We start from the raw sequence: 22,329 nt of genomic DNA on the forward strand, positions 1-22,329 counted from the left end.
GACAAGGCTGAGGCCTAAACTGAGGTAGATCAAGGGGGAATCTAGAGATCTGGCTCTCCCACACTACACAACCCCTCTGTATTAGTCTCAGCTCACCCCTGGCACAATCAAGCTGGTTCCAACACCTCTCTAGCCCCTAGGATAGTGTCTCAGGGCTCCACAGGGCCTTAGGCGCCCTCTATTCCACTTACTACCCTTTTTATGAAGCTCCGACGCCGCTGGAGTCGTGTCGACGCCGTGAGGCGATTCCGGTTCGATGTCGGCGGCCTCGGCTCAATGACAGTTCTTGTCGATGCCGGTATGCGGTTCCGGTTCGATGTCGGCGGCCTCGGTTCGATGCCGGCTCCGGTTCAATGACGTCGGGCAGTCTTGGCTCGATGTCGACTTCGGGCGGCTCCGGTTCGATGACGTCGGGCGGCCTTGGCTCGATGTCGGCTTCCGGCGGCTCCGGAGTGCGATCTCCACTCCCGACCTCCGGTGCTCCTTCCTTCAGGTTCCGGCGACTCCGGAGTGCGATCTCCACTCCCGACCTCCGGCACGCTTCACCTCGGTCTCCGGCGACTCCGGAGGGCGGACTTCACTCCCCCGTCGACGCCGCACACTCGACCTCGGGTGACTTCCTCCTCGACCTCTGGTACTCTCCACAACCTCCGTCGGCGCCCTCTCTCGACCTCTGGCGGCTCAGGGTACGACGTCTGCCTTCCAGTCAGCGCCGCTTCTCCACCTCGGGCTCCAGGTCTCTAGGCTTCTCGATGTCGGACTTCAGGTAGTTACCAGTAACCAGGTCAGGTACTTGCTGTTCTTTACTTTTAAGGCCTGTTCCTGCTGTCCAGGTCCTTAAGATGGTTTTTCTTGCTTTCTCCCACACAGGGCTCCAGGCTGGGCTCAGTCAGTAGGGACTAGTATCAAGGGTGGGTTTATGGACCCCACTCCAGGCACAAGTTTCCACCCCTGCTGCCTCACTCCTTCCTCCTTCAGGTTTCTGCTGCTCTCCCTTCACCAGTCAGGTGCCAACTGCCAGCTCCAACTGCCAACCCTGACTTAGCTTCCCAACATTCTAAACCTGCCTCACACTGTCACAGGGTTCTGGAATGTTCTGGAAGGTGCTGGTAGGTTCCAGTGATGTCACAGGTGACAATGGGTGGCCTCCATTTTGTGCTCCAGGCCCTCAGACAGAAGTTCCAGGGGTAGATAAAATGGCTCCCTGAATCTGCATCAATACTAAAAAGTCTGGTGGTTCCCAAAAAGGAAAAAATACTAACAGGGTTTGAGGCAAAAGTGGGACAAAATAAATAATGATGAGGAGGGACCACCCAAAGGGCTGACAGGTCTAACAGTGTCCGTAAGTTGACGTTGGCATTCAGCATCATAAGTATCAATATCCTGAATGACTATGGCCCCGCCTTTGTCTGCTGGTTTTAAGATGATATTGGTGTCTTCTGTGATGGATTTCAGGAGGTTCCTCTCCTCTTTAGATAGATTGTCGTAGGGACGTCTGTAGTCCATGGCTGCTACATCCTTCCGGATGGCTTGTTCAAACTTCAGGACTTCATTGGGTGTCATGGCAGCTGTAGGGGTGAACTTAGATTCCTTCTTGAGACCGGTCTCTGTGGGGGAGGTGTCAGGTTTGTTCTGAAAGAAGGCCTTAAGTCTCACTTTTCTGAAGAATTGGTGGAGTTCTTGATGTAGTCTGAACGAATTTTCGGTTGGAGTGGGAACTAAACCCAGTCCCTTCTCCAAGAGTCTGGATTCACCCACTTTCAACTGTCTGGAGGACAGATTTACCACTAGGATCTCTGCCCCATCGTCTTGCTCCGCAGTGTCATTGGTTCCACTTTCAACTGTCTGGAGGACAGATTTACCACTAGGATCTCTGCCCCATCGTCTTGCTCCGCAGTGTCATTGGTTCCGGGTCTTTTCACTGGACCGTCTTGGATCCTCCTCTTCTTCTGCCTCTTCCTTTGCCCCTCCCTCTGTTGTAAAAAGGGGGGTTCAGGAATTGGTGGTATTGGGGTGGTTGGAGGTGGTGTCCCGGTGGTATGTTCCACATTGGTGGGGGTCCCATCCATTGACCTGGGTACACCAGTGGTTGGAATGGTTGCTGCGGGAAATTCTGGAATAGTAGGGGTCTATATTGTCTTTGTGTTCCCCTGGCACGAAGTGTGTAGTTTCTTCCCTTGTAGCTTGAATCACTACTGAAAGAACCTGATCTCTTCGAATGATTGCTACTTACTTCATCGGAGGTGGTTTCATAGTTCTGGATCATGTGGTCTTCCTTAGTGTAAGGATATACCTTCTCTTTGTTGAAGCATTTAACGTCTTTCTAAAGTTTTGTTATTTTCTGTTTGGTGAGGAACTCCTTATAATCGTTCAGTTCTTCATTGATTTCAGCAAGTCGTGATTTGTATGCCGTGACTGAAATTCCAGCCTTCAATCCGTTCTCAGCTAAAGTGATCTGTATCAGAAGTTCATCCGACAGACGCTTGGCCGTGTAAATGATTAAAATGAGCCAATCTCGTGGGCACTTCCATGCTACCTTTGACCATTCCGTGTGGAAGGTCAGATCTTCTAAAAAGATTTTGGGAGAGAGGGTGACTAGGAGGCCATTCGGTGCTATATTAGCCCTCAGTTATTCTGTCATGATTATCCCGTGGAGGGCTGACTTGATCTGTAGTCTCCTCAATGATTGCAAGGCCTTCCAATCATCTACCTTACTCCCTGTGGCTGCGCTTCCATCTTCAGCCAACAGTGATGGTGCTTGGAGAATCACCACCACAACGTCCTCATCGAAACTTAAACCCGGGTTGTCCATGTTCGGTTGTGGTGAAGTGTGTGAGTGCACAAGAATAGAAAGGGTGTCTAGGAGAGAGGATAGAATCACTGTCCCACGGCTGGCTGCCATACTTAAATATTAACACAAAAAGAATTTGGGACCGGTAGCTATTTAGAAAAGGAGGAGGTCCAGTACCCGTGCTCCCAAAGAACACCGTAGTATACACTGGGGGGTAGCTGTTCCCAAGGTCTCAAGAGTGTGGCAACCAAACTCTAATTATTAGGGTTTATTAGAGTTTAAGTACGGCAGCAAGCCGTGGGACAGTTATTCTATCCTACAAGGTGGACTATCTTCGAGTCCAACACTAGTTGGACCAACAGAACCCTTTTCAGGCAGGAACAGTGCTGGGTTCACAGGCTTAGAAGTGACACTGAGGGACATAACGATGAAATACCTTGGGTGAAACTAATGACTTAGAGCAGGAATTTCTTCTCTATCTGCGCAGTCTACACCACCCCCTTATTGTTCCTCATTAATCTCACACATTATCCCCAGGGGAACCCAAGAGATATCCTGTATGTGGATACATAACTGTCGCATCATGGAACATGTCACCAATCTTGTCATGAATTTAGGCTAGCGCCCTAAATAACTGTTTTTGAGGAAGACTATGTAATTAATATACCTGGGCATCTTCAAATGCCCCAGATACAAACATTACATGGCCTATAGTATTTGGGAACCGAGGGCCATCACCACACACCGCATCACGGCCTCTCCATCTACAAAGCACTGCCCATCGGCTTTGTTTTTGACCACCTTATGGAACCTACTGAATCAACACCGCGACTCACTAGTTTTGATTCATTAGCTCTCAATTTTAAATAAATAAAATAATAGGAATTAACTAATCTCCATGTTCAATAAGAGCCGTAAATATGATTGTAAATCCAGCCTTGATACTCCGCTACACGATGGCCGCCATGATCTGGAACCTTACAGGAGAGCAGGGCAGGGCTCCATAGACCCACCCACAACACTGCGTGTCATCACGCACGTTTGGACCCGTCCACTTCATCCTGCTGGGGTTGCAATACCGGAGGATATAACTGGGCAGGCCATCCTCACTCCCCTTCTATCCCGGTGCACTGCTACGGAGGGGTAGGTGAATGACCAGGAAGAGGCGAGCTAATGTGAGTTCTTACACCCCTGTCCCGCATTCTTTTGGATCAAGGTAACTATACCCTAGAGTTCGAGGGCTACGTTCGCCTACATACTGATGACACCTTTTTATCTTTATAATTATCTTTATTGCCTGACAGTAACTCTGCCTCTCACCGAGTGCTTGATGATGAAGCCCGAGTTCCTTAATAAGGGATAGGATTCCTCAAGTGCATTTGTAGAGCGAATGTATGCTACACTTTGTGATCGGGGTTAGCGGGGTCTGTGTGTGTGTTGTGTATATAACCACTACACCCCACTGGCCTTCACATCATCCCAAACATAGCCATTTTTTTATTACTTCCGGGAATTGTACCACTGAAATCACTGACAGTCCCAGACAATTGTGGGCTTGTATGCTAAGTTCATACCGCCATCACGCAGTAAATCACTGTTTGGAGATGCATATCAGACCTCACCCGGGTCCACTACGTCTGTGCTGTGTTCAGGTAGTTGGCACTGTGGATGTGGATCTATAGAGCATTCAGACATAGAAACCGCCTATAGGCTTCACCTTCTGCACAGCTGACAGCAGCACCCTGAGAAACATTTTTAATTTGTCCATGTAACTATGTCACCCTGACAAAAAACACATCAGCATGCCCCCTCTTGTGCATGCAAGACCGACACAATGCTTCACAACGATATGATGTCTGTCAAATATGTGTTGTGCATTTTAAAGCGTTTGTTTGTGTATCTTTCTCCATTTTGTATCGCCAGGTTGGGGGTAGGAACCCACACTGAGAGTTCTTATCTGTGCGAGGACGCATATACACCTCATAATCTAGGTACCACAGGTATACAGGGCTTTCTTTTCCTGAAACCTGTTCCTTTTTCTTCTATTTTCACTCACCCTCTTGGTCCTGATGAAGCACCAATGGATCCCTTAAGGACCAGTAAGAAGCGCGAAACTTGTTGACCTATTATTTTTTTGTTAATTCACTCGTGCACTGATTCTGAGAGCAGCGGCAAGTCACATATCCGCCCTCTATATTTGTTCCTGAGCGGGGCTCCAGGATCCACACCTACTTTTAACCTTACCATTCGGACCCTCGAAAAAACTTTGGTTGCGGGTACTGTCTTGTAATTTTATTTCATTCACACACTTATCTCCCTAGGCCCACACACCCACATGCACAACTGCAGCATCTTCTTAAAAGATCTCTGCCAAAGAGCCCTCTCGCGGGGCCCGTGGGGGACAGCAGCACCACCCCCACGAGAGGAAACACCCGATGATGAAAAATGACACTCGCAAGGGTGTGTGAGGGCACTATATCCAAAAGGAGCGATTCCCCCATTGCTATTTATAAACCCAACCTCTTTGAGATGGATCCCTTTCCATTATTCCTCTCTACCAACCAGAGTTTGGTTGCCACTCTCTTGAGACCTTAGGAACAGCTACCCCCCAGTTTAAAACACATTGTTCTTTGGGAGCACGGGTACTGGACCTCCTCCTTTTCAAAATAGCTCTCGGTCCCCAATTCTTTTTGTGTTAATACTTGATTTAGTTGTACCATCCACATTATCTGTCTAGAGCTCCTACTATTCCATTCTTAATTTGTCAGTAGATGTATTCACGTTTTTAACCCTGCATTTGAAGAGATTACTGCTCTTTTTCTTTTTGGCTGTATCGGTTTTTGCAGTGGCCCAGGCAGCATGAATCTGTTTGAGTATTCTTCAGCTGACTCTGATTCCTTGGATATCTTAGATATTGACTACTACACAGTCATACAAAATTTAAGTACTATGTGTAATTTATAACTTGACAGAGGACATTTACATGAACTAACAGTAGAGGGTGTTGTATCTTTTCTTAAATTACAAAGCAATACTTTTTTCTTTACATTTTTTATAAACATTCTTCAATTGGCAATAATTATAATTGACTGATATTAATCAATGTATTATTTCTGTTATTTTAATTTTAATTTTATTTTCCAATGAGGTAAGCCTTTATGCCTTCATCTCCCCATCTTTGGATGTCAGTAGAAAATTGTGGTTTCTCTAAACAGAATAAAACAGAGAGGCAAAGTTGACTAAGAAATCGTGAGGCATTGCTGTCTAAAGCTGACAAAGGGGTTGGCCCCTTTAGCAGATTTGCAGAGAAGGTAAGATATACTCTTTCCTGAGTGATATTTTCAGTGTCTCATATCAATGTATCAATGTATGGGATGAGTGAGTATGTGTGTCAGTGACTGTGTGGGTGAGTGAGTGGGTGTGTCAGTGACTGTATGGCTGAGTGAGTGAGTGCGTGTGTGAGAGGCTGTATGGTTGAGTGAGTGCATGTGTTAGTAGCTGTATAGATGACTGAGTGGGTGTATGAGTGATTTTGGTTGAGTGAGTGGATGTGTTTGTAGCTATATGGGTGAGTGATTGGGTGTGTCAGTGGTTACATTGGAGATTGACTGGGTGTGTTAGTGATTGTATGGGTGACTGAGTGGTGGAGAAGTGACTGTATGGGCAAGTTAGTGCATAAGTTAGTACCTGTATGAGTCAGTGAATGGGTGTGTGAGATTCTGTATGGATAAGTAAGTGCATATGGTAGTACATGTGTTGGTAAATGACTTGGTGTGTTATTGACTCTATTGGAGAGTGAATGGCTGAATGGATGAGTTACTGTGTGTACAAGTGGCTCTATCAGTGTGTGACTGGATATCTCAGTGGTTCAATGAGACTGTACCATGGCGTATACCTTGACAATGTTTGTTTGTAGAACTAAACAGAGATAAGTAATTGGAAAATGACTTTACTCCAATAGATGGTGTCATTCATCTGTTTAAAAACATAAAGAACATAAATATAAGTTAGTATTACTTTATGTGAAACTCCATGATAAGCATTTAGTTTCTGCAATGCATAAGCTCATACTATACACCAAACAGCAGAGATTTTGTATGCAGAAATAGTATTTCACATTATAGTAACGCATTTTCTTTTCTGTTTTTACTGTTCTCAGCTTTTGTATGTGTACACCATAATCACTGTAGTTTATACAGTTTGTAGTGTATACAGTTTCATCCTTGAACAGTGGGCAAAAAAACAATTATAAAGATTGTAAAAAGAAGCCTTTTCTCATTTGAGAACCTGCTCCCTTTTTTTCTACATTAAGGGCCTCATTACAATGTTGATCAGAAAGGCTCTGAATGGCATTCTGATTTTCCTAATCCGTGTAGGAACCCATGTTTTTACCTGACTCAGAAACATTTCCGACTGACGGATTACGATAGAAGGTAACCGTTCGGTCTTTCCGATTCGGTTCTGACTGGCATTCGGACACTCTGAGTCGGTCGGAGCTGAATCGTACAGCTCTAAGGACCACATTTCTGACCAACGTATTACGATGTTGGATTCGAACAGCCTTTCATAATTGATCTGTCCGACACAAAATGGCTGTCTGAAACTGACTTTGAGGGCCCATACAAGCCCCCCTTCACCCGGAGGCCTCTGGTTGGGGCCCATGGGGGTACCCATGGGGCCCCTCTTTCCAACCAGGCACAGTATGGCAGGCACCATGGGGTGCCTGCAACAGGGTGCAAGGTTTTCCGCAACAGCCCTTTTTTCAATGGGAGACTGTGTTGTCGGTCAGAACATAGGCTCCCGTTGAAGTCAATGGGAGTCCTACTGAAAGGTGTTTGGAAACATCATGATCAGTCAATCGGACTCTCCGAACCTGACTCGGTCGGAACCAATTATGACAACTAGTCGGTCGGAATGCTTTCTGACCGACATCGTAATGAAGCCCTAAATGTTGCTGACTTTTCTATCATTTGCTAATGCAATGGCATCTGGATGCAGTGAAGATCAGTTACTACACCCTGTTGAACACCATTCTTTGGAGGAGGAATCCCTGGCAAAATGGCAAAAAATTGCATGGGGGTTTTCACCATCCCCTCCAGGCAAAACAAAGTGGTAGCAAAGCATGTCAAGTTCTTTGTGTGTCAAGACCCTCTTCAGGGGTACGTCAAATTAATCTTTGTGTAGCACTACAAGTATGTTGAGACATCTAAAGATGTATAGCTCCAACCACTGTTGAAAAAGAAAAATAACCTAAACATAAGTTAGTAATATATTTACACATTTTCAGAAACAAAACAGTACATATTGCTTATGTTTTAAAAATATATCACATTATAGTAAAACATTTAAATTTCCCTTTTTAACTGTTCTCAGCTTTCATACTTGTACACCATAAATGAGGTATTGTATAAAGCTTCATCCTTGAACAGTGGGAAAAAAACACAATTGCAGAGAATGCAGAAAAATCCCCAAAAGTGCACAGTATATCACTACTATTAAGTGACGTTATGAATTGCACTCACTACAATTAGTTAATCAGTTGTTTTATTACCAGTTAGTACACTAATCTTAAATAAACGTTTGCTAAAATACTAGTTGTATTATTATAACTGGTACAATACTAGTAATGAATACAAATCCTACTTAAATTTTGGAGATCCTTTTGAAAAAATAGCACCCCTAGTAGACCAAAAGATGTCTTCAACACTGATGATCCACAGAGAAGAAATAGCGTATACAACTTTTTTTAAATCCAAAATCCTCCTTATGACTTTGGTTGAAGGAGCAAGAGATAAGAATTTGGAAGTTTGAAAGGCAGTTTTTGTTTGAATTTTAGGTTGGTGTCATTGCATTAAATTCATCCAGTTTTACTCTTTAAATAGATCGGATAGTGTCCAGATGTTACATTAGGTCCTTCGGAAAAGATGATAGCCATACTAGTATAAGTTCTTCCAGAAATTGATATTTGTCCAGCTTTGAAGTTTGTAAATTTGTTTTTTAATTTAGATCCATCTGCTCTGCATCGTTGTAGCATTAATATAAGGTATTTTCCACTTTTTCATATATTCAATGTAGACATAAAATCTGATCTACAATTTGGTGATATTTTTGTTAGACTTTTTATTAATCTCTCAAAAGACACAGTTTCACAATCTGGTAGAGTTAAGTATAGACATTGATCAATATTAATTTGAGTGGTAGACATAAAAAAGCAATTTTCAAACTCATGGTTCCATGTGTAACTCAGTCCAAATAACTCATCAATACTGATTTATTCTTCTTTTTCTGAAACTCCAAGGATGACCATTATAAATTCCTGTGCATCTTGTTGACTGTTCTGAGTAAATAATAATGATCCACTAGATATATTTACTAGATCTTGAATGTCTGAAGCACATAGTTCTATCACTATGTGTACGTTACAGCAAACCACACAGTTCAGAGTATAATCTCTTCTGTGGTATATGTTCAATTGCATTCATAAGATGTGGCAATTTAAACAGTACATTGAGAACAACATTTGCATAGCAGCTGATACCAGAAGTGTTTGACAACTGGTAACCTACAACATCTCCCTCATTCTCCAGTTTTTTCTTCCTAACACCTTCCTTGTTCTCCTTCTTTTAATTGTTTTGAGCAACATCCATAGATTCTTTTGTGAGCTTCTGCATTGGACAGATTATCAATTTTTCATCAATGGGATACTGTCCTAAATATGGAGCGTATAAAGTTCTTCACCGATGGTGCTCTCTGAAACAACTTGCATCTGCACCAACTTTCCTGTCATCAAAATCAACCAAACACAAACCAGACATTGTTATTACTTGAGACAATGCAACATGTGACATATCTTCTTTAAATACAGTACTATCAATATTAATAAAAGCTGCGACTACTCTTAAACCTTGAGATTTAAGGATAGTTACTTTGTATGCTAGAGAGACTGGGAGCTGCTGCCGCTGGACATACAAGTCCTCTACAAGCAAAAAACGTACAACACATCGGACAATCTGCTTCATGCCATCAATCTGATCAAATGTTATAGCTAAATATTCAACCTTATCCCTATTTGGAAAATTAATTAAATCAATAACTTTACCCATCACACCATTTACTAATACTTCCTCAACATTTAAATTATGCAGCAGAATTTCTCTATAGATTTTGAACCCGCATAAGCTCTTTTCTAATCCCGCAGTCTTGGATAAAGATTTCTCAAATGAATCCAATTATGCTCTTAGCTTCACACATAGCAGTAGTGTTGCTCCCTGGTGTTCCATTTTGTCAACAGCTGTAACTTTTAAAAGTTAATCTTTTCTGATGTTTTAGTAATTGTTCATTAAAATTGGAGTGACCATCAAGATTAGGCGTTAAGACTATGGATTTTCCTTCTTCAATGAATTGAACATTAGCTGTGCTGCTGCTTTCTTAGAAGAGAATCGTTTCTTAAAAAGACGAGTTTCTAAGGTACGTTTCCCTTCCTTTTTCAGAACTCCTACTCTAATATTCTTCAGAATATTTCCGTATTCCGCTTCAGATGCTTGATGCATATTCTTTTGTAACACTTTGTATTGGAAGTTTAGCCAAATATTTACATTGCCAATACTTCCCAAAAATTTCTGAGTTTCATCAGTCAGAAGTGTCTTAAAAACAGGCTGTCATTTTGACGGGGGTAAGTTGCAGTAGATCTCCAAAGACAATTAAATGCTTTCCTTCAAGAGCACACCATACTCTGTTTTTAAAATCTGTTGCATTCTCAAGTGTACGAAGGCAAGCATTAAGCTTAAGACTATGCTTACCTCATCGATGATTAAATGCTTCAGTTTCTTTAATACTCTTGACACCTCATGACAAGCTTCACCAGATCACTTTTGGTATTCCAGTTTATTGTCATGTTCAACTGGTAGCATAAGTAGTCGATGTAGAGTAACTCCTGTAAGGTTGTGTGCAGCTAATGCAGTTGGTGCTGGTACTACATGATAACATTGTTTCTGGTGTCCTCTGTCGATAAGCAGTGAGAACATTAATTAAAAAGCTTTTCCCAGTGCCAGCTTGAACACTGATGTGTAATAGTATTTTCTTAAATGATGAGCATTCTCGTGGAGGAATCCATGCTCTATTTCCATTTTTTCACCTCTATATATATTTCTTTGTGTTCATTGTTCACTTGTCCTCATTCATGGGTATTGCATCTTTGGTTTTTAATAATGGGTTGTCCCAGAGGATCTTGACTCAGTGGTGCAGAACTTTGACTACTTTGAGAACTCTCCTTAGCTATCTCAGCAACAATCATTTCCTCCTGTTCAATCTCATCATTTAACATTTGCAAATAGTTTGGGAAAACTGAACACTGAATGGTGTTTTTCACAAGATTGATAGAATCTTTATAGCAATCATACTCTCCAAGTAATTCTGTTCTAGCACACCATGGCTTAAAGAGTTGTATAAGTGCCAAATAGAAAAACTCTCTTCTGTCTGGAGTTTGGCCACTAAGTTTTCAGTGGTTAATTAGATTTCTGTTTGCATGTCTCACCAAACAACTGACACATCCAATTACTGCACATTTCCCTTCTTCAATGTTCTCAGTTACATTGTTTCTGTATCTGTAATGTTGAAGTATTTCATAAAGGCACATGTTTTCTAGATGTGGACTCCTTCTTGGATAGTACATGCCAACATATTTGATTTCACAATGTCTGTACTTTCAGAGTCGAACTATGCTAGGTACTTAATTTCTTAGAAAGCATACGTGCGAGGTCTGGACTTACCCAAACAATTCCCCTTGACTTTGAGAACAAACTGGCCAAACTCAACCAGTCACATCACTCATAGGACCTCATCTCTCTATGGGAAAGCATTTTCAAGCTGAAGTTGTACAATTTTTTGTCAGAGTCTTTTCTATAGAAATCTCCTCCCACATAGCCTTCATTTTTGTTTTCTCTAATTTTGTAATATATGAAGTGATATACCGAGCAACAGCGTGGAGATGTCTGCAACAAACTGAATATCCATATTTGCATTCCACATTTTCAGAATTACAGGGTTTTAGTCATTACATACTTGGAGGCCTCTGTTCGTCTCAGGTCATATGTGCTTTTCAGTGATTTCCGTGTGAGTGTATGTCTGACTGGAGACAAAAAGCTTTTCACTCTTCCTTGGGAAATGACAGGTCATGGGAATCCAAATCTACATCTTGTGTAAAATATTCTTTGCATCTGTATTTTCAACTGCAGTAGTTTCCACATCTATGTGTTTGAAAGAGCAGAAAGACAGTACAGGCTCATCACTGTCTGTTCTAAATTTTGGTTCATCTTTTATCCATAACAGGATGTGAGTATGAGGAGGACCTCTTGCTTGGTACTCTTTACGCCAAAAGAAATCAGTTATTTTGCCAAGAGGAGGGTTTGTTTTGTTGCAGATGAAAGACAGCATTTCTTGAAACCTGTGATTAAATATCTACAAACATTAGCAAGATCCAATAAGCAAAAGTCTCCTTCTGTCTTCATATTGATATCCTTAATGTTTGAGTTCACTTCTCTCAAAAATTCAAGTAGGTCATCACATGTCTACTCAGCAAAACTGAGCATCAGAAATCAAATAGATGCACCTAGGTTTCTCAACATACATTTGAGCTCTCATGACAATGATACCAAATTAATCAAGTTGTATTCTAACTTTTCATCCTTTTCTTGAACATTCTCAGTGAATTCCTTTGCAGAGAGATTTTGAAGATTGACTACTGTTTTTAGTGTGTGGTTTACAGCAGATGAAAGTCCAGACAAGTTACTCTCAAATAGAAGATTACAAATGTATGGAATGCACTGGTGAAATCTTGGATCTTCAGAAAAATATCTGGTTGACTGGTATTCAGCTACTGGTATCTTTATGGGGCAGTCGTCATAGTGGGAAACAGTTGTGGAGAACAGAGAGCCTCTAAACATTTCTACCACACACTCATGGGAGCTCCTTTTGCTTGTTTCATTTGGACGAGATCAATAGCATCACCAACGACTTGTTTAGAATGCAGGGGATGGATGCTGTATCTGAATCGATCCACTTTTTCAATCTGTCCACTATATGTTAATGTTTCATCCTCCGTATATGTTATATCTTTAGCAACATCAATACTTTTATAAGAAATATTATTTTGTACCAGGTAAAATGTTGCTTTTTTTACTTTATTAACGACCACTGACTTTTGTCAGATTTTTTTGCTCTTAGTAGGGACAGCACATCAACAACTCTGTGTACACCAACCGTTTCAATATTACGTTTAAAATCTAAAGGTTAGTATGCAACCCTTCCCTTAATGCCTTTCTGAAGCTCAGTTTGTGGCAACTTCCCTGTCTTTGGCTCCATACAAACGATAGCCTGAATTGGGCCTATACATTGTACGAGAATTGATTCATAAACATATAGGGCCTCATTACAATCCGCCCGACACCGTTGCGGAATCGGGACGACCAACCTACGGTCAGCGTTCTCGACCACAGTATTAGGATGCAACTGCACACAGTGCGGTTGCATACTCACATTTCTCTATGGGAACTTGTGCTGCAGTGGAAAACCGGATTGGTGTTTTTGTTAATCCCTGTACTGTGTGGTGCCTGTCACTAGGTGCAGAGATTAACAGGGGGGCACCATATGTGTTCCTGTCCTCCAACTAAAGGCCACTGTTTCAAGGGGGCCCTAAAAGGGGCCCTAAAGTTTCTTTACAATATAGGCTTTTCATGTCGGAATGTTCGACATGAAAAGCCTGTGGGAAACCGACATCTAATCCTGAAGGCGGAAATGCTGTCCATAAGGGATTACATGCTGGTTCCGAACGGCCGACGGGCTCCTTGAAGCCAGACGGAATGACGGTTTCACTTCCGATCACCATCATTGTAAGGCAGTGGCTTTCTGACCAAAATCAAAATGACGGCCTTAATACTCAAAGTTCTTCTGGAATTTTTACAGCTCTGGCTCACGTTTTGTTATTCTCTAACTTATCAGTGCAGTACCTATATATAATTTGCTGTGTGGACAACTCAAAGCGTTCCTCTACAAATAAATAAACAGCAAATTCTCTTCAGTTATCTCTGTTCTCCTGTTCAATTTTTGAGAATACAACTACATTGCAAGTTTGACATTTGCAGTGAGAGTGTTGGCAACAAATAAAAATACAGGGGCAGATTTACGTTCCCTGCCGCATCCCTGCAAATCAGCAGGGATGCGGCAGGGAAGATGCGTCACGCAAGTTTGCCCTTGCGCCACCGGAGATGCGCCGCATTTACAATGCGGGCATCGTGGCGCAAGGACAAGCAGATGCGTGACGCATCTGCTGGCGTAAGGTTGGCGCAGTGCTGAAGTTGTGTCGCAAGCGCGACGCAACTCCAGCACTGCTCCAACCTGCCCTATCCCTAACATGGTGCGTCACGCCTTACGCCTGCTTGAGGCAGGCGTAAGGATTTGACGCACCAGCGTCGGAAAAGTGACTAAGTGAAATCTTGTAGATTTCACTGCGTCACTTTTCCGAGGCTTTTTCCGACGTAACGCCCACCCTGCATACATTAAACCTGACGCGGGTTTAATGTGACGCAGGGCTTTACAACGTGACGCATCTCCCTAGATGCGTCACGTTATAAATCTATCGCAGCATGGCGCTAGCTTTGTGTCGCCGCTGCGTCACAAAAGTGACGCAACGGCGGCGCAAAAGTGGCGCACAGGGCTTGTAAATCTGCCCCACAGTTTGGTTTATCAGACAAAACTGTGTTAAACTTCCTACTCTCTTTGAAAAGTTATCAACACTAATACCTGTGCCCTGTTTCTCTACACCTGCACATACCAACTCCTCATTTTCCCTAGAATCATGTTCAGGAGCAAAGAAACAAAACTGAATATCGTCACAAACCTTTAGTACCTCTGCTACTGTACCATACAAAACAGCTCTATCCACTCTCCTAAACACAGGGCAGGAGTTTTGACATAGTAAGGTGTCCTAACTAACTTTCACATTTTAGAGTAGTGAACAGCTAACATTACGAAGTGATGAAAGCTGGTTTGGCACACTTTCTTTGATAGAAATGCTAGTAAATGTCCATCTAGATCTGTATACTTCCTTACTTTGCATTAATTTAATCCCTGCAAAATCCAAATATTTCAGTTTATTTGTGCTGAACACTGCAAATACTGCTACAGTTCCATTCGTATACAGGGGCGTGTCTATGTCTTCCTTGTATCTCTTCAGATATCACTCCCTCAACATTCCGAGGAACCCTTTACTTTTTTGGAATGGATGTATCATCCTTCACCTCATAACATGGAGCAGTTGTCTCAACTGCATGCACTGATATGCTCTCTTGCAAGTAGCTTTCTTCATTAAAGAAAGACTTAGTACTGGAATATGAATCCATTCACCACTGAAAAGTTTGCAAAAATTACTTCTATTCAGAAGACTTTTCTTTTGGCTTCTTCTCCTAATAGGCAATACTATTTTATCCAGTTTTCTCATTCTGTTAGGAATCAAAATAAATAGCTTCCTCTTCAGTTCCAATGCCTTATCAATTATAGCCTCAACACGTTCCTTTTGTTTGACTGCTTCTCTTCTCCTTTTATATTGCTTCTTAGGTCGTATGAGATTCTGAGTTACCCTACTGTGAAACATTCTAAGTCTTATTTCCTTAAACTGCCTCACTCTTCTTATTAAACTAGTTTCTATCTTGTATGATTTATTTCTCCTATTGTCGGTTTCTTTTGTCTTTTCTTAGCTAAACTGAAACCTCACTTTTTATTTACTTCCGTTTGCTCGCTTTGCAGATTTCCACATACTATTTTAAGAAACATTTTAGTTTTCTTACCAGCTGCTCTTTTCTCATTAACTGCATTGTCCACATTCTTTCCCTTTTGCATCTCTGTTGTAAGAAGGTAATATCCTTACTTCTATGTCTTCTTGTTTCATTTTTTTGGCATTGTAATTCTCTGGTTTTAAGTAGAAGTAGGGGTCTGGAAAATAAACGCTAATCAGTACATTTATCTTCTCATTGCATATTATTAACTTACATATATTAAACATTTACCTACCGACATAAATAGTTATGTTACTATATTATAGCCACTCTTAGTTCATTATTTTCCATGTTTATATCTGTTTGTCTCTACCTGTCTCAGCATATACATCACATCAATCTCTGCCTGGTTATACTACTGTATGAATCAGTGTGTCCATGGGAGTCAATGCATATGTATCAGGGTGTCTTAGGGTGTTTCCCTGTTTGCATAAATTAAGATATGATACTGTATGAAAAAGGTGTGACTGAGTCAGTTAGTGTATCATTTAGTGGGTCATTTGGTGTTTTAGTGTATGCAGGAATATGTACCTGCATATGTTAGTGTATCAATCACTGTCTGCTTGGGTGTGCATGTGTGTATATCAGTGTCTGCATGGGTGTTTACTCTATCCATCAGAATGTATATGGGTGTGTTAGCATATGTATCACTGTCTGCCTTGGTGTGTCTGTGCATCGATCAGTGTGTGCCTGAGTGTGTTAGTGTAAGAGTCAGTGTGTAAATGGGTGGTAGTGTGTGCATCAGTGTGTTCCTAGGTTTGTCAGTGTAGGCCTTAATGTTTGTGTAAATGCATCAGAGTGTACCTGGGTGTCTCAGTGTATGCATAAATGTGTGCCTGGGTGTATCAGTGTATGCAACAGTGTGTGCCTGGCCACATCAGTGTGTTCATAAGTGTGTGCCTGGGCGAGTTAGTATATACATGAGTGTCTGTTTGGGCATGTCAGTATATATATCAGTGTGTTCCTGGGCATCCTATTGTATGGGTCAGTGTGTAAGTGAGTGTGTACTTCAGTATGTGCCTGGGTGTGTCAGTGTATGTATTAGTGCACGTGTGGTCATGTCACTATATGCATCAGACTGTATCTGGATATTATAGTGTATCTTTAAGTGTGTTCCAGGGTGTGACAGTGTATGCTTAAGTGTGTAACTGGGTGTGTTAGTGTACACATGTATGTGTACCTGTGTGTCTCACTATATGCACCAGTGTGTGCCTGGGTGTGTCAGAGAATGCATAAGTGTCTTCCTACATGTCTTACTGTATACATCAGTTTGTGCTGGATATCTAAGTATACGCATGAGTGTGTGCTTCAGTGTGTTAGAATATGCATCAGTGTGTGCCCGGGAGTGCTGCTATATGCATTGGAGTATATCTGGTTGTGTCAGTGTATTAATCAGTGCATGTCTACTGTTGGCTTACCTTAGGAGTGTTTAATGTGTGAAAAGAAAGGGGACTTTATCGCTTAGCAAGGGATTTCAAATGTGTGCTCAACCCAGTAGTACAATTGTACCCAAGGGCTGTGCAGTAGCAGGCAGAAAAACATCTTTAAATGAGTACGTGTCAGCATCAGTGAATATGAGTACCGATACTTCAATACAAATCTAAAGAAGAATTTCAGTCTGTCGCTGGATGTGTGAATGACTATGCTGCTATATGACTAGCTGTCTTAGTATCTCTATGGGTCTCTATATGTGTGTGTAGCTGGCTGTATAGATTACTTGCTGGTTTTATAAGTGAGTATTGGGGTTTATCATTGTGTGTGCAACTGGTTCTATCACTGCTGGATACATAACTTTCTCTATGGGCATATGAGTGAATGTGCCTCTGTCTCTTTCAGACTGACTGGGTTAGTTTCTCTATACTTACAATATAGCTGAGACACTGGATGTTTAGCTGGACATGTGAGTCTGAAAGTGCGCATGTGAGCCACTCAAACTTCAAACTGCATGTCTTTCCTTTTAAATACATAACACCCTATCCAGTGGCCTACATACACCCTACCTTAGGTGTGAGTTATATCAACTAAAATGAAAGTTTAAGGCTTGGTTAACAGTTATCAATGCCAACTCAACCTGGCAGTAATGCAGCACACATAGTCTCTGCAGCAGCAGGCCCAATGCATGTTTAAAAAGCTACCTGTCTAGACTGCTGACTAGGAGTGCCAGTACGTCTGTAAAAATCTAAGGAGGGTATTAGTCACTTCCTGGGTGTGTTACTGCATGTGTAAGTAACTATAAAGCTATGTGACTAGCTGGCTTAGTTTCTCTATGGGTCTCTATTTGTGCATGTAACTGACTGTTTATATTACTTAGTAACTCTATTACTGAGTGAGTGCAACTGGCCCTGGTACTGCTGGATACATAAGTGCTGAATGGGCATCTGAGTGAATGTGTGAGTGCCTCTGTCTCTTTCTGACTGACAAGGTGAGTGCCTCTGCTTTTGTAACTATATGTGAATTGCATTATGAATTTTAGACTGCATTTTTAACTGCGTATATGGGTCTGGAAATTCACGTGACTCACTGAAACTTTAAAGCACATGTCTTACCTTTTAACGACATAGCACCCTACCCAAAGGTCTACCTACACCCTACCTTAGGTGTGATATATATCTAGTCGAAGGAATGTTTAAGCCTTGGTAAGAGGTTATCAATGCCAAGTCAACCTGGCCGAAAAACTGCACACATAGGCTCTGCAGTGGCAGGCCCAACACATGTTTAAAGAGCTACTTGTCTGGATAGGTGACTTAGAAAGTCACTACTTGAGTACAAACCTAAATAAGTGCATCACTACCTCTCAAAGTGTGTCGCTGAATGTATAAGTAACTATGGGCCAGTTGTATGACGCGTGCATTTTGTGAGTCGCAAATTGTGTCAAATTGCGACTTGCAATTTGCGACTCACAAAATGCAATGTACAACAGTGTCTCAGACACTGTTTGAGATTCCCAATGGGGTAGCAAATTGTATGCCTCATCAATATTCATGAGGCAGGCGCAATTTGCGACCCGATTGGGAATGGCTAGCACTCACAGGGATGGTGGCCTGCTGGGGTCAGCAGACCACCATGTCTGTGACTGCTTTTAAGAAGAAGGGTGACATACCCTAAAACCGGTCCCAGGATGCTTGTTTCCGGTCCAGGGAGGACCTGGCCTGGCAGTTCAGTCTGGATTGTTTCCATGGGGCACAGAGTCAAGACTGATTTACATATGGCTGGGTCCAAACTGGGGTGGCGTAGTGGGCAAAAGAACAATGGATTTGACCCAGATCTTTTGATTAGGGGAGAATGTTTGCTTTGTCAGTATTCCGTCCATCATTTGTTTGCTGTAACACTTTTCACCCTAAGTGGGATGGATATGCCCAGATGTGGGTCCCTTGCTCACTGCTCCACTGGATTCAAGCTAGCCTGGCTGAAGAAGGGTGACATACCCTGAAACCGGTCCCAGGATGCTTATTTCTGGTCCAGGGAGGACCTGGCCTGGCAGTTCTGTCTGGACTGTTCCCATGGGGCACAGGGTCAAGACTGATTTGCATATGGCTGGGTCAAAACTGGGGTGGCGTAGTGGGCAAAGGAACAATGGATTTAACCCAGATCTTTTGACTGGAGGAAAATGTTTGCATTGTCAGCATACTGTCCATCATTTGTTTGCTGTAACACTGCTTTTAAAGGAAAGCAGTTGTTTTTAAGGCAGCCATAAAGGAAAATGGGATGTATTTAAAAATAGAAAATAAAAACTTATCAGTTTCATTTTTTAAGGGCAGGCAGTGGTCCCTGGTCCCTTATACATGCCTAAGTCCCTTATACACGCCTAAGATACATAAGTAGTCCCTTATAAATACCATTACCCTTTTTTGCGGTCGCAAGTGGGCCGATCTCTCATTTACGAGCGCAAAAAAGGGTCGTACATCTGGCCCTATGTCGCTACATGACTAGCTGTCTTAGCATCTCTACGGCTGTCTGTATGTATATGTACATTTAGGAAAGTGCCCCTTTTTGCAAGGTTAACGCCTAACTTTTTGCCAGATACCTGATGCCAACTTGACTGAGTGTGTGCTGGGATACTGCTAAGTTGGCCCCAGCACCTGTGTTCTTTCCCAAAACTGTACCTTTGTTACCCACAATTGGCACACCTTTCTGCCACCTGTAAGTTGCTTGCAAAAAGTATCCCTGGTGCCCAGGGCCTTGTGACCGGAGAGGGCCTCTGAGGGCTACTACTGTTTTTACCTCAAAATCATTTATGAGGACACATTTTGAAGAACAACAAAATGCGGAAAAGAATTTCTTTTTTCGATTTAATCGATCAATTTAATTGTATCAAAAAACTTTATCGTCCTTCCATTAGACAAAATGCAACAAAAGGATTACGAATCACATAAGTGAAATAACATACATGAAATGACCAACACACTTTTCAAACAAACATTTCAACCATTCTAGACAAAACACTCTTCTTTGTTTCAAACATACTGGTACCGATACAACATTCACTCAGCTCTATCAATCTTGTGAAAAGGAAACTAAAAACTAAATGTTCTATTTTGTCAGACCACAGAAAGTATCAATAACACAGTAATTCTCAATATTGTTAGATATTAGACCCTTTCCAAATTCTTGTGATCGCTCCACAAGGTCAACGCGTTTCGAGAACCCTTAATTTAGGGGGTCTCTCATCAGGACCTGTGAAAAATGAAAATAAACCTTAATGAGTTTTTAACACTTGTTTTATTCGTTTACATCACGACAACTTGTAATTCTTCCCCGGAGCTTAGTGCCTTGTCCTCTCTTTCTTTCTCTAGAGTCCTTTTTCAGAGCCTTTTTTGGATTAGATCGGCTGATCTTCTCTTCATGTACTGGAGGTAATTAAGGCTACACTGAGTTCTGGTAGTATGCATTGAGAGGAAATTGCACGCCCCTTTGTTACTCATTAAGGTTTATTTTCATTTTTCACAGGTCCTGATGAGAGACCCCCTAAATTAAGGGTTCTCGAAACGCGTAGACCTTGTTGAGCGACCACAAGAATTTGGAAAGGGTCTAATATCTAACAATATTGAGAATTACTGTGTTATTGATACTTTCTGTGGTCTGACAAAATAGAACATTTCGTTTTTAGTTTCCTTTTCACAAGATTGATAGAGCTGAGTGAATGTTGTATCGGTACCAGTATGTTTGAAACAAAGAAGAGTGTTTTGTCTAGAATGGTTGAAATGTTTGTTTGAAAAGTGTGTTGGTCATTTCATGTATGTTATTTCACTTATGTGATTCGTAATCCTTTTGTTGCATTTTGTCTAATGGAAGGACGATAAAGTTTTTTGATACAATTAAATTGATCGATTAAATCGAAAAAAGAAATTCTTTTCCGCATTTTGTTGTTCTTCAAAATGTGTCCTCATAAATGATTTTGAGGTAAAAACAGTAGCAGTACTAGCAAATCTGTTGTTTATTCTATTACGGGCTCAGCTTTACTGCCTTTGGCCTACCTCCATTTTTGGTTTGAGCTCTGAAGGCTACAGCATGTATTATGCCACCCTCAGAGACCCCTCACCTTAACATACCAACCCTGCCAAAGCAGACTGGTTGTTTTGGTGCAGACCAAAGTAAAGAGTCGACATGGTACACATCTCTGTGTGCCATGCCTACCAAAACTACCTGTGGCAAGGGCAAGTCCCTCCTCTACTAGGCCTTACAGCTCTGAAGGCAGGGTGCACCATACCCAGGTGAGGGCATAGCAGCAAAGAGCAATATGCCCCTACAATGTCTGCCCCATTCACAGACATTGTAAGTGCAGTGAAGCCATTTTGAGCACATGGGCTGGGACGTTGTCAACACAAACTCCACAACTCCATGATGGCTTTACTGAAGTCTGGGAAGTTTGGTATCAAATGGCTCAGCCCATTAAACCCACAGTGATGCCAGTGTTGGATTTAATGAAAAATGCACACAGAGGGCATCTTAAAGATGTCCCCTGAAAAATGACAAACTCTGGTGTGGTTTCTGACTGGCTCCCAGCCATGTACCACCATCAGACAGGTTTCTGGATCCCTCAGTAGAGAGCCTCCACTCTCTGGGTCTGAGAACAAAGCACATCCTGGGCAGAAGTGTCATGTCTCCTCTCTCAGGATGGGCAGGGTCCTTGAAGAGGGAGCTTCAAAGGCCAGCTGCCTTTGTTAGCTAACGCTAGCCTTTGCTGATATAAGCAACTGGTTCCCATGGGTTCTGACCCCCATTTTGGGTGTGAGAACTGGTGGGAAAACCTAATGAGGAAGGGAGGTGTGGCCCACCTTTGCCAACACCACCTTCCCAGGTGGGAGAGGTGAGGTGAAGCACACATCTCAGTTAGGGGTGGGCGGAATTTGCGGAATTAACCTTCGCAAATTATCGCGAGAATGTTTAAAATTATCGCAAACAAGCAGAAATATCGCGAAGATGCGGAAGTTTTTTTCCGGCATGTTCGCGAGATTTTCTGCATGGTTGCGGGTCGCCAACTTACCCATGTGGTTGCTTGCGGGCGCGGCCATCTTGTTTTGAGTTGTTCTCGCGGTGCATGATCGCGAGAAGAAAGACGTGATCGCGCGACGCATGACGTCACTGCGGGCGCGAACTGTCGCGAGACAGCGCAAATGGCTAAAAACAATACAACATCTCATGGAGAACGCGACCGGATCAAGAAAACTTGTCGGCGAACGCAGGGATTCAGGTAAGGCGATCGCGCGCGCG

The sequence above is a fragment of the Triturus cristatus genome, chromosome 2_1, assembly GCF_964204655.1.
Source record: "Triturus cristatus chromosome 2_1, aTriCri1.1, whole genome shotgun sequence".
NCBI classification, from domain to species: Eukaryota; Metazoa; Chordata; class Amphibia; order Caudata; family Salamandridae; genus Triturus; species Triturus cristatus.